Source organism: Gymnoscopelus braueri, assembly GCF_963280865.1.
Source record: "Gymnoscopelus braueri genome assembly, chromosome: 19".
NCBI lineage: Eukaryota > Metazoa > Chordata > Actinopteri > Myctophiformes > Myctophidae > Gymnoscopelus > Gymnoscopelus braueri.
The window spans coordinates 9,716,052-9,728,551 of NC_137621.1; the positions used below are offsets into that span (position 1 = coordinate 9,716,052).

At 43.3% G+C, this 12,500-nt stretch overlaps 1 protein-coding gene across 1 annotated transcript in view; it reads left to right on the top strand.

Moving 5' to 3' along the window:
- The window catches only part of LOC308074650 (MAM domain-containing glycosylphosphatidylinositol anchor protein 2-like), a gene marked incomplete at both ends in the record, with an annotated part of 94,119 nt that overhangs the window by 34,186 nt on the left and 47,433 nt on the right, over positions 1-12,500 (top strand).

Genomic DNA, 12,500 nt, shown 5'->3' on the forward strand with positions numbered 1-12,500 from the left:
ACACACATGCACACACACAGTTTTAAAGATACTACTTACTGTTACCGTATTATTTAGCTGCCAATGCTGCCATGTCACAAAATGTTATTCCACTTTAACATTCTCTACCTCTCCTCTCTCCCTCTCTCTCTCTTTCCCTCTCCCTCTTTCCCTCTCCCTCCCCCTCTCTCTCCCTCTCTCTCTCTCTCTCTCTCTCTCTCTCTTTCTCTGTCTCTCTCTGTCTCTCCCTCTCTTTCCCTCTGCCTCTCTCTCTCCCCCTCTCCCTCTCCCCCTCTCTCTCTGTCTCTCTCTGTCTCTCCCTCTCTCTTTCCCTCTCCCTCTCTCTTTCCCTCTCTCTCTCTCTCTCCCTCCCCCTCTCTCCCCTCCCTCCCCCTCTCTCTCTCTCTCCCTCTCTCTCTCTCTCTCCCTCCCCCTCTCTCCCCTCTCCCTCCCTCCCTCCCTCTCTCTCTCTCTCCCTCTCTCTCTCTGCAGTGCAGAGTGCGGTGTAATGTGTTCATCTTATATAATTCCTTCCTTTCATTTGTGGAGAAACAGCTCTGAGTCTGAATGACACACTGTGAAGAGGCTATAAATAGAGCGTGCACATCACCGTCACGTCGTTACGTTTACACATTATCGTCTTGTCGGGTGGAAACCTCCTGTATCCAAAACTGTTACTTTTCAGGATTCAAATAAAAAATAAATGTTTGCAAAAAAGTAGCAGATCTACAAGCTCGAAACGTGAGCTTGTGGATCTGCTTTAGTGTGACACCGTAGTTATCAGTGGTGGAAAAAGTCATTTTTTCTTTACTTAAGTAAAAGTATCAATACCGCAATGTAGAAATACTCTGTTAGTAAAAGTCCAGATTTCAAATTTTCCTTAAGTAAAAGCACACAAGTATTGGTATCAAAATATACTTAAAGTACAAAAGTAAAAGTACTCATTATGCAGAATGTCCCATAAAATGTATACAATATCTTTTGAAAATAGCAGATCTACAAGCTCACAATGCGTCGCGATGCGACGCATTGTGAGCTTGTAGATCTACTATTTTCAAATGGCCGAAAGGTATATAGGGCTGAAGTGGGTAATGTGTGTTTTGTAATAATAATCAAAATCTACAAAGTAACTAATAACTAAAGTTTTTCAAATAATTGTAATGGAGTAAAAGTATAATATTTGCCTCTGAGATGTAGTGGAGTAGAAGTAAAAGTACTGAAAATTGGAAATACTAAAATTATACTTAAGTACAGTACTTGAGTAAATGTACTTAGTTACTTTACACCACTGGTAGTTATGATCAAGTAGGGCTTTCATTTGCAAAAAAAAAACGCAAAAAGTTATATCGGAGATAAGAGGTTTCTGCCCGACAACAGCGATTTACATATTATGCGTAATGAGGGTGACGCAACAGGGCCAATCACGGAGACCCTGAGCCCAGTTGATGTGTGATTAACACTGCATCTAATTTGCATGTTTATGAGTATAGCGTCACTGTCGCCGGGCGGAAAACCTCGCATGTCCAAAAGCTCTTGTTATTGATTATTTTCAATGGTTCAATATAACTCACAGACAGTGGTGGAAAAAGTGCTAAAAATTTACGTTTTACTTAAAGTAATACTAGGTAACTTTTTCAATAAAACTAAAGTTAAATTGTATATCTTTTGTGAGTGGCAAATGTTTCACAACACCCACTCCATGAATTTCACCCCCGAAAGCCTTTTATTTATATATTTTCTATTGACCGCTGTCAGGGGTGCCTTTCCCGCGAAAATGACGTCATCTGGCCGGAAAATGGAAGCGGAAATGCACCGGTTTCCTGTTTGGCCAGGAACTACCGCGCTAATAACAAAAAGGAAACTCACGCTGTTTTTAAGAGATTGTATGATTTGAAGACCGAAAAACAACAGAAAAAGAAAACACAGCTCACGGTAACTAAAGCTTCACTGGCTAAGAGAAACGATCCACAGATCGTATAAAACAATTAAAAGAACGCTTTTTGAAGTGCTTCCGTCTTCCGGTGAAAACAAATGGAATTCTGGGTAACAGAGGAATAAACGAACGGCCTGCAGTGACGGTAATGACCAGCAGAGGCTGCTAAAAATCGTTATTTGTGGACCTGCATTGTATAACTTTAAGTAAAATATCAATACTGCAATGTAGAAGTACTCTGTCACAAGTAAAACTCTGGTGTTGCGCCGTGGTAGTCCATTCCATTGTTGTGGCCAGTTGAACGTGGGTTGTTTTTCACCAAAAAGCAACAGAAAGCAGAGAAAATGTACTTGTCCTTATCCTTCAACATTAGATGGGACGGGGCTGGGTTTGTTGTGATCACATTATTTCCGGGTGTACTGTTTTCCGGAAGTCATAGGATCACTCATAGGTTGGCTAACAGCGCCCTCTAGCGTAAACCATTGAGAACACAGACACACACACACAAAACACTCGTCAACCAGTCATTGGCGGTGTGGACCTCGGGCCAACTGACGAGTGTACCTGGCAATCATTAAGGAAACCTCTGTCCTGCATGGTTCTCCTCAGTGGGTTGAGCAATAGGCTCTATGCAGCGACACTAAAGCCTATACAACTTGTGCTATAGCCACGCCCCCCTTCTTCTGTGGCCAACGGGGAAGTGCCTCTAATTATAACAACTGCGGGCCATTTTTTATAGCCTGTATAGTTTTTGACCGCGACGGAGGCGCGCCGTCTCAAGCAAACTTGAGCCACGTGAGGCACCAAACGAGCGAGCTAAAGCGAGCGAGTTGCCGTGCCGAACGTTTGCAAAGTTCGCTGGGGCCGACTCAGCGCCGGTCGAGTTATGTACCGATAGGGGCAGAATAGTTAATCATGTTTTGGTGTTCCTTACTTCCTTCACAGGTGTTACCAATGTTACTAATGAAGGCTCTGTTCCATTCTGGTCAAACAGAGTCAGGGGGCTGATGTTGGTGCATGTTGGCTCACTGATAAACACTCTGCTACGCCAGTGGGTCTCAAAGTGTGGTCCAGAGACCCTCATGGTTCCTTGAGGGGGTTCCAAATGGCCCCTTACGGGTGTGTAACTCTGAGAGTGTACAAATGCATTTGTACTCTCTCAGAGTTATGGGGCACTTGAAATTAAAAGGTTTGAGAACCACTGTGCTATACTACATGGAACAGAGCCTTCATTAGAATCATTGGTAACGCCTGTGAAGGAAGTAAGGAAGAGGCCCAATTTCTTTCCAATATGGCTGCTGCGCATAGAGCCTATCGATCTGAACTTGCACACGACACGAGCATTGACCATTAGCATACGCACACAACCGCCAGTCATTTTTCACTTTCCCCCACATGTAAGCAGTTCAAAAGACGATGTTGTGAATTCTGCGGAGTTTGGAAGTCACTGAGCATGCGCGGTCACGGAGTCTGTTGTCACGGTTACGCTCCTCTCAAGCTATGGGATGTACTCTGTCCAACCAGTGGGGCATTCCCCCGGGTATAGACTTAGCCACGGGCTGTCAGCTCTTGGGCGCTAACAGCGTTAGCGTGTTGTTTACAAGCTAATCCCCCGCTGCATGCATGCCCACTGCTTTGGGTGTAGCTGCTGCAGCAGTAACAATGGCTCACTTAAAAGTCGTTCACACCTTCGTTGTGCACTGCAGTGCACACTGCTCTCCCTCACACACTGACTCACGCACACACGCGCACACACACACACACACACACACACACACACACACACACACACACACACACACACACACACACACACACACACACACACACACACACACACACACACACACACACACTAGGGGTGTGCCGATACACTAATTTCACGATACGATACACGATATTGGGCTCACGATATCGATACGATACGATATATGGCACTTTTTTATTATGAAAATATATGGGGGGGAAAAAAAGCAAATGCAAACAAATACTTCAGTTTTTGTATTATTATTTTTGCAAAAAGAAAATATTTTTTGGGGGGGGGAAATAAATAAAAACGTTTTTATCTTTATTTTTTACACCAAAACGATACATATCGTCACGAAAACATATCGCGATATATCGCGGGACGATATATCGGCACACCCCTAACTCACACACACACACACACACACACACACATACACACACACACACACACACACACACACACACACACACACACACACACACACACACACACACACACACACACACACACACACACACACACACACACACACACACACACACACACACACACACACACACACACACACACACACACACACACACACACACACACACACACACACACACATGCACCCTTGCATTCTTTTACAATGTTCTTACAATTTCAGTATGAATGCTTTGAGTGCGCACATCCCCGGGTATGGACTAGTTTTATACATATCGAGATACAAGGTTACCGCCCGACAACGGCGATAAGTGGGATGCATTATATTATCCCCCCCCCCCCCCCCAGGGTGCATTCAGAGCAGGTGGGGGGGGGGTTGGAAGCTGTTTTTGAAAGGGGGGCATTGAGATTTGTGTTTATTCTTATTCCCTTATGCCTGTTTAGTGCATCCCAGAGCACATTCTCCCGTCATTTCATCTGAGGCTGTTCATTATCACAACAAACAGCTGATTTATACATAAATAAACAAGCGGCTAAAAATAAGTGCTCTGTAAATTAAATTGAATAAACTGATCATGTCTTTTTTTGCGAATAACTCACCGTCAGCTTTCAAATGGCCTCATGAGGGCTGTTAATGAGGCATCTTATAATGAAATGTTGACTGAAAGGTTCACATTAACAGGAACCATACAAAGCATCACATTTTTGAAACAGCAAAAAGTTAACCTCAGTATAAGGAACAATTGTGTACAATTGACTATGTAGCCATTTAACAGACACTCTTAATCCAGAGCGATTTACTGTAAACAAGGTAAACACAAGGTAATTACATCAGATGCATAGAGATAAGATAGGTCAGTGGTTCTCAAACTTTTTCATGTCAAGGACCCCCAAAATGATAAGTATTTGGCCGCGGACTCCCATCTCAAATATCTTGTTCCAGGGACCCCCCAGAAGCAAAGATTTGAGTTGCAAATGTTTGCTTTAAAAATACATAAAAGATGTGCACACATTTTCACGATTTTTCAAAAATAGCAGATCTACAAGCCCATGAGCTTGTAGATCTGCTATTTTTGAATAACCAAAGTATAAAAGGTTTAAAGCGGTTACATTTTTTGTGATGCTATATTAATACATTTTGCTGGGGACCCCCTGGAACCCCCCCACGGACCCCTGCGGGTCCCCGGACCCCACTTTGAGAACCAATGATCTAGGTAAACCAAGAACCTATCATCAGTCTAAACCAGTGGTTTTCAACTCTTTTCATTTCAAGGTCCATTATTTATTCGATATTTGAGCCACGGATCCACCATTTGATGAGATTTTGCCTCTCAGACCCAAGACTTAGAATATTTTGTTATCGTTGGATAAGATTTTGTCCACAATTCCATATGCTGTGTTGATGTTGGTACCAATAGGAGAAATAATAACGGGCAACCGTTGATCAAAATAACAATTCTTCTACATTCTCTAATTGTGTGCTTCTTGTAAATTATTGTAATGCAGATGTTTAACAATAATTTAACTCTTTGGTTTTGGCAGTTGGTTTCATTTTACGCTAGCAAGATTTAGAGATCTTTAAGGGTCCATTTGGTTACCAACTCCATCATTTCAAATTTTCTGTACTTTTACTTTTGATTATTATTACAAAACCTACATTACCCAATTCAGCCCCTATATGCATTTAGGCCATTTGAAAATAGCCGATCTACAAGCTCACAACGTGTCGTTTGAATCTGTAGATCGGCTACTTTCAACGATGTTTACCCCCCAGAACGGGGGGATTATTGTCAACCCCTATAGTCGCTTGGCTCTTGGTGACTCCAGGTCAGGGTTTCTCAAAGTGGGTGCCGTGGCATTTAGTTATAGTCATATTTTAGTCATCTGAAATGTTTTACTTTTTGTCAACTAAATATCATCATATCATATCATCATCAATATTATAGTCGACTTAATGTTCAGTTGATTTAGTCGTCAAAAAATTTGGCGGGTCGTACTGGCTGATTTTACACTTGGTTGCATGCTGAAAATAGCCGCGACGCGTTGTGAGCTTGTAGATCTGCTATTTTCAGAGCGCAGCACCAGAGCGCAAACAAACATAAAATGACTTGTCTTTTAGTTCTACTGGATCTCTTCTCCTCTAGTCCCTCCCTAACATTTTAATCTAGCTTTTATTCGTTGACGAAATTGTCAATATATTTAGTCTTAGTTTTATCATCATAGCTTATTTTTTATAATATAAATATTTAATATTTAATATTTTTGTTTAGTTTTCGTCAATGAAAAAAGGTAAGTCGACGAACATTTTTTGTCACAGTTTTAGTCGACAAAATCAACACTGATAAGAACACAGGTTATTTCCTTTTTTTCTCCTTCCAATTCCTGCACATTTTACGCTTTTGGACATACAAGATTTCCGCCCGACAGTGACGATATATTATTAAAAACTCTTTGTGACCCCATTAGCCCTAGGCACTGTTCCCAGATGGCAGTGAGCCCACAAAGTATCTGGGACAGAACTGAACTGAAGAGATCAGAGCAGAATTCCGTTGTTGAGCTCCATAAAATCATTCCATTTCTTTTAGCCCCTAGCCCCCTTCCCTCCAGAGGCTTTGGCTTTTGCCAGGCCGCCGTTTGTAAATAAGAATTAGTTCTTAATGACATGCTTGGTAAAAAGGGGGGGGGGATGCCACAATTCCGGAACTTATCGTAATGAACAAAACCTCATTCTAATCTAGTATGTTAATACAATGTAACTAGTATATCTGTATAATAGAGTATGTTAATACAATATAATTAGTACATATGTATGGTAGAGGATGTTAATACAATATAATTAGTATATATGTCACAGTACGATTGGAGAACCAGGACGATTGAAGACAGAGTGCTCGTTTTTAGGCACAGGGCTTCGGGGCGAGGCGGGGCTTTGATGCGACGCGGACCTGTCTGTTGTTGTTCCCCCGACCCCCCCACGTAGCAACCAGGAAGCTACGCTAGGGGAACGCTGAACACGCGTTCACACCTATACCTCTATGGTTCACACGCACGTGTCACGTGATAATAGTTATTGTCCATGACGGAGGCGCGCCGACTCAGCAGAGCTTGAGGCCGAGGAGGCGCGCCCTCGCACCTCCAGGCGTGAGTGCCCGCGCTAACCGGCCGATGCTCTGATGAGTCGAATCAGCGAGTTGTGAACCGATAGGGACAGAATAGTTCTTTTCATGGATCACTGTGTGTGTGTGTGTGTGTGTGTGTGTGTGTGTGTGTGTGTGTGTGTGTGTGTGTGTGTGTGTGTGTGTGTGTGTGTGTGTGTGTGTGTGTGTGTGTGTGTGTGTGTGTGTGTGTGTGTGCGTGTGTGTGTGTGGTTGCGGCCATATATGTGTGTGCACTTTATTCTACAGAATTGCTGGTTGACTGGTAAAAACAAGCGCGCTTTCTTCAATCGTCCTGGTTCTCCAATCGTACTGTAACATATATATAAACACAGTGGAAGAGGCAGGATGAGGACTATTTCAGCACCACGGACAGAGACACAGTGGTAGAGAGGCAGGATGAGGACTATTTCAGCACCATGGACAGAGACACAGTGGTAGAGAGGCAGCATGAGGACTATTTCAGCACCACGGACAGAGACACAGTGGTAGAGAGGCAGGATGAGGACTATTTCAGCACCATGGACAGAGACACAGTGGTAGAGAGGCAGCATGAGGACTATTTCAGCACCACGGACAGAGACAATGGTAGAGAGGCAGCATGAGGAATATTTCAACATTTTGAAACTTGTGAAGGTTTGCAAGAATTGCCATGGGCATGGACACACATGCACACGCGTACACACACACACACACACACACACACACACACACACACACACACACACACAGAGCTCGGCTCGGTTACTATTAACAGAGAGACAGAGAAACAGAGAGATAGAGAGAGACTTTTAAAACAACTTTATTTAAGCAAGACCTGTGTCTTCACACACTATACATTATACAATACAATATGTTCATATAATATTCTTACATAAAGTACGGCAATCAAAAAGGAAATGCTCCAGGCACTTTTCCCTTAAAAGACATTTTACATGCCACAATTAAATCAGATTCTCCGGACGCAAAAAGTATTTCTCAATCCTCCCACATTCTAGAAACAATAGCCATTCAATTGATACAGAGGGTTCAGCCATTAAATTGATGCTGTTGCCTCTGAATTTCCACACCCAGCCCGTCCTTTGACACTTATACAACAGCTTGGACACCGTCTTATATCCATTAGGCCTCCCGAGTAGCCCTTTGAGTCAAGACACAGTTCCAACTCTGGAAAGGGTTCTCCTCATCTGTAGTTTCCTCTACCTTACTGTGACTCACAAGTTCCATGTCTTCATGAGCAGTGTTGATTTCGTCGACTAAAACTATGACGAAAAAATGTTCGTCGACTACCTTTTTTCACTGACAAAAAAACTAAAAAAAAAAACTAAGACTAAATATATTGACAATTTCGTCAACAAATAAAAACTAGACCAAAATGTTAGGGAGGGACTAGTGGAGAAGAGATCCAGTAGAACTAAAAGACAAGTCATTTTATGTTTGGTTTGCGCTCGGGTGTTGCGCTCTGAAAATAGCAGATCTACAAGCTCACAACGCGTCGCAGCGCGACGCGTTGTGGGCTTGTAGATCGGCTATTTTCAGCATTCAACCAAGTGTAAAAGCAGCCATTACGACGCCATCAACGCCAAAATACATTTTAGTCGACTAAATCAACTGTAGATTTAGTCGACTATAATCTTAGGATATTTAGTCGACTGAAACTAGACAAAAACTAAAACATTTCAGATGACTAAAATATGAAAATATTTTGAATAAAATTGAATTAAAAAAACTATGACTAAAACTAAATCAAAATTTGCTGTCAAAATCAACACTGTTCCTTAGACAGTTTTTCAATGCATTGTCTCGGGACACAATCCATATGGTAAACTGATATCAGCCCCAGTAGATCAGCTACTGCTCGTCAGTGTTGGGGAAGCTACTTTGAAAGCGTATAGCGTGTAAAGCTACAAGTAGCTCACCATGGCAGTAGCTTGATCAAGCCACATTTCTACCCCTGGAGAAATGTAGCTTGTACAGCTACATAGGAAAAGTAGCTCAGCTACTTTTGTGGTGTATAAGAAACAAAACATAATAGCCTGCAAAAAAGTGACATGCCAGCAGAAATATGCCTCTTAACTGAGTTATATTTAAAAAAGGTTGATATTTTCTTTAGTAAACATCTGCGTTACTAAAGTAAAGAAAGACTAGATCATCATTTTTTAATGTTGTTTTATGCTTTTGCTTTTATTTTATTTTATTTTATTTTATTTTATTTTATTTTATTTTATTTTATTTTATTTTATTTTATTTTATTTTATTTTATTTTATTTTATTTTATTTTATTTTATTTTATTTTTGCTTTATTGTTGAATTGGTTGCAACTGTAATTGTATTCTTGCTCTGTGAAGCACTTTGAGCTGCATTTCATGTCATGAAAGGTGCTATACAAATACAGTTTATTATTATTTATTATTAGAGACTTAAATATTCAAAAAAAGAGGATCTGTGACATTTGATCGTCAATCTTAACACACAGACAGTCTAGTCTTCTTTAAACATAAAACTGTAATGACACTTATTGTCTTCACTTATCTAATTATTCGGGTGTAATAAAAATAAAGACTGGTCTCTTGTATGATGATAACTACGCCTTTACACATTAACTAAACAACGTTACATTCTCTCTGAAAGATTCCAGATACGTGGAATGTTGCAAAAATATTTTCTTTTCTTTTTATATGTCAACCTTTTTATAACAATCAACAGTTGGGCCTATATAGAGACATAGCCGGCTCTATCACTGTCCAGTTCACCAGAGTCTATGCTTTGGCAAAGGCCATCTGTATATGGTGACAGTTCAGCCAAAATAAACATCTTCATGTCCATTAACACATTCCCTGCCAGTCACATACTGTGTAGATCTTTATTTTTGACACAGACAGACAGACAGACAGACAGACAGACAGACAGACAGACAGACGTTCAACCTGGCAGCCTTATTTTTGGAACGTGCGTGCGTGCGTGCGTGCGTGCGTGCGTGCGTGCGTGCGTGCGTGCGTGCGTGCGTGCGTGCGTGCGTGCGTGCGTGCGTGCGTGCGTGCGTGCGTGCGCTTTTCTCCAATTTAGTCGTTATGCCAATTGATTCCTCCTCACACACTTGACTGTGTGGTCACTGCTGTCGTATCCTACTGACTCACCTGCCAGTGAGGAGCCCCCACCGGGAGGACGTAGAGCCTTCGTCCTACTCCTCCTCCCGCGTAACACTCCCTGCTGACAGGTCCGTCCCCCCCCCCCGCCCCCCCCGCCCGTAGGATTACATTACATGTTATAATTATAACTGTAATTATAACCCTCCCCGCCCGGCTCACATCCCCAGAACAGAGAGAGAGAGGGTGTAAATAAGTGATAATCATCAGACAGGTGATGACCTGCTTCTCTGCAGGGATTGTGTGTGCAAACACCTGCTCTGAGTCTCCTCTGGTTCTGTTCCAGGACACAGGTGTGTTCTGCTGAGACTCAGTCTCTCTCTCTGTTTGCCTTCTATTTTGGACCGTTGGTACACCACACCACACCGCTCTGTTCTGGCTCCACTTTTTGTGCTTGGCTCTTCTCTTCTCCCCCAAACAGCCAATCAAATCCCTCCTGAGCCCCCCTACCCCCCCCCCCCCCCCCCCCACACACACACACACACACACACACACACACACACACACACACACACACACACCACCACCACCACCAGGACACACAGTCCGCCCACCAACACATACCACCGCTGCCTGCACCAATCAGCGGGCAGATCTGATTTCCAGGTGCACCCTGGGAAAACAAGGGTGCTTAAGAGCGAGGGTGGCCGATGATGTCACAGGCTGTCATCAGAGAGAGAGAGAGAGAGAGAGAGAGAGAGAGAGAGAGAGAGAGAGAGAGAGAGAGAGAGAGAGAGAGAGAGAGAGAGAGAGAGAGAGAAATCTAAAAATAGATTTTAGAATAAAACTAGGACAGGGGTGGTGTGCTGATATCTGAATCTTCTCTCTCCTCCTCTCTTCCCTTTTCCATCCCCCTCTTCTCACTTCTTCTCAATCTACTCCTATGTTCTATGTTCTCCTCAGCTGTCCTGTCTGTCTCTCCTACACTGTCTCTCTCTCAGCTGTCCTACTGTCTGTCTCTCCTACACTGTCTCTCTCTCAGCTGTCCTGTCTGTCTCTACTACACTGTCTCCCTCTCAGCTGTCCTACTGTCTGTCTCTCCTACACTGTCTGTCTCTCCTACACTGTCTCTCTCTCAGCTGTCCTACTGTCTGTCTCTACTACACTGTCTCACTCTCAGCTGTCCTACTGTCTGTCTCTCCTACACTGTCTGTCTCTCCTACACTGTCTCTCTCTCAGCTGTCCTACTGTCTGTCTCTACTACACTGTCCTATCCGTCGGTCTCTCCTACACTGTGTCCCTCTCAGCTGTCCTACCGTCTCTGTCTCTGAAACACTGTCTGTCTCTCAGCTGTCCTCCTGTCTGTCTCTCCTACACTGTCTCCCTCTCAGCTGTCCTGTCTGTCTCTCCTACACTGTCTCTCTCAGCTGTCCTACTGTCTATCTCTACTACACTGTCTCACTCTCAGCTGTCCTACTGTCTGTCTCTCCTACACTGTCTGTCTCTCCTACACTGTCTCTCTCTCAGCTGTCCTACTGTCTGTCTCTACTACACTGTCCTATCCGTCGGTCTCTCCTACACTGTGTCCCTCTCAGCTGTCCTACCGTCTCTGTCTCTGAAACACTGTCTGTCTCTCAGCTGTCCTCCTGTCTGTCTCTCCTACACTGTCTCCCTCTCAGCTGTCCTGTCTGTCTCTCCTACACTGTCTCTCTCAGCTGTCCTACTGTCTCTCTCTACTACACTGTCTCACTCTCAGCTGTCCTGCTGTCTGTCTCTACTACACTGTCTCCCTCTCAGCTGCCCTGCTGTCTGTATCTCTCAGCTGTACTGTTTGTCTCTCCTAAACTGTCTCCCCCTCAGCTGTCCTGATGTCTGTCTCTCCTATGGGTTCTGTAGGACCAGTTTCAGTCCCAAGTGTCAAGTCTGCATAATGGTTTCTCATTCATCTGTTGTGTTTGAACATAATCTTCTTCAGAATAACGAACAATCAAAGGCTACTGCACAAAAAATGGGCACTTCCGATTAATCCTCCATAACGTGGCTCAGCAGCTGACCTTAAGTCAATAAATGATAGGCTACTCGCCGGTTATATTGTAATAGATAGGCAGTGCGTGCGTCTGGCTGGGACAGCTCTCCTCACAGAGCTTTTCAGTTTTAGTGGTAATGTTTGA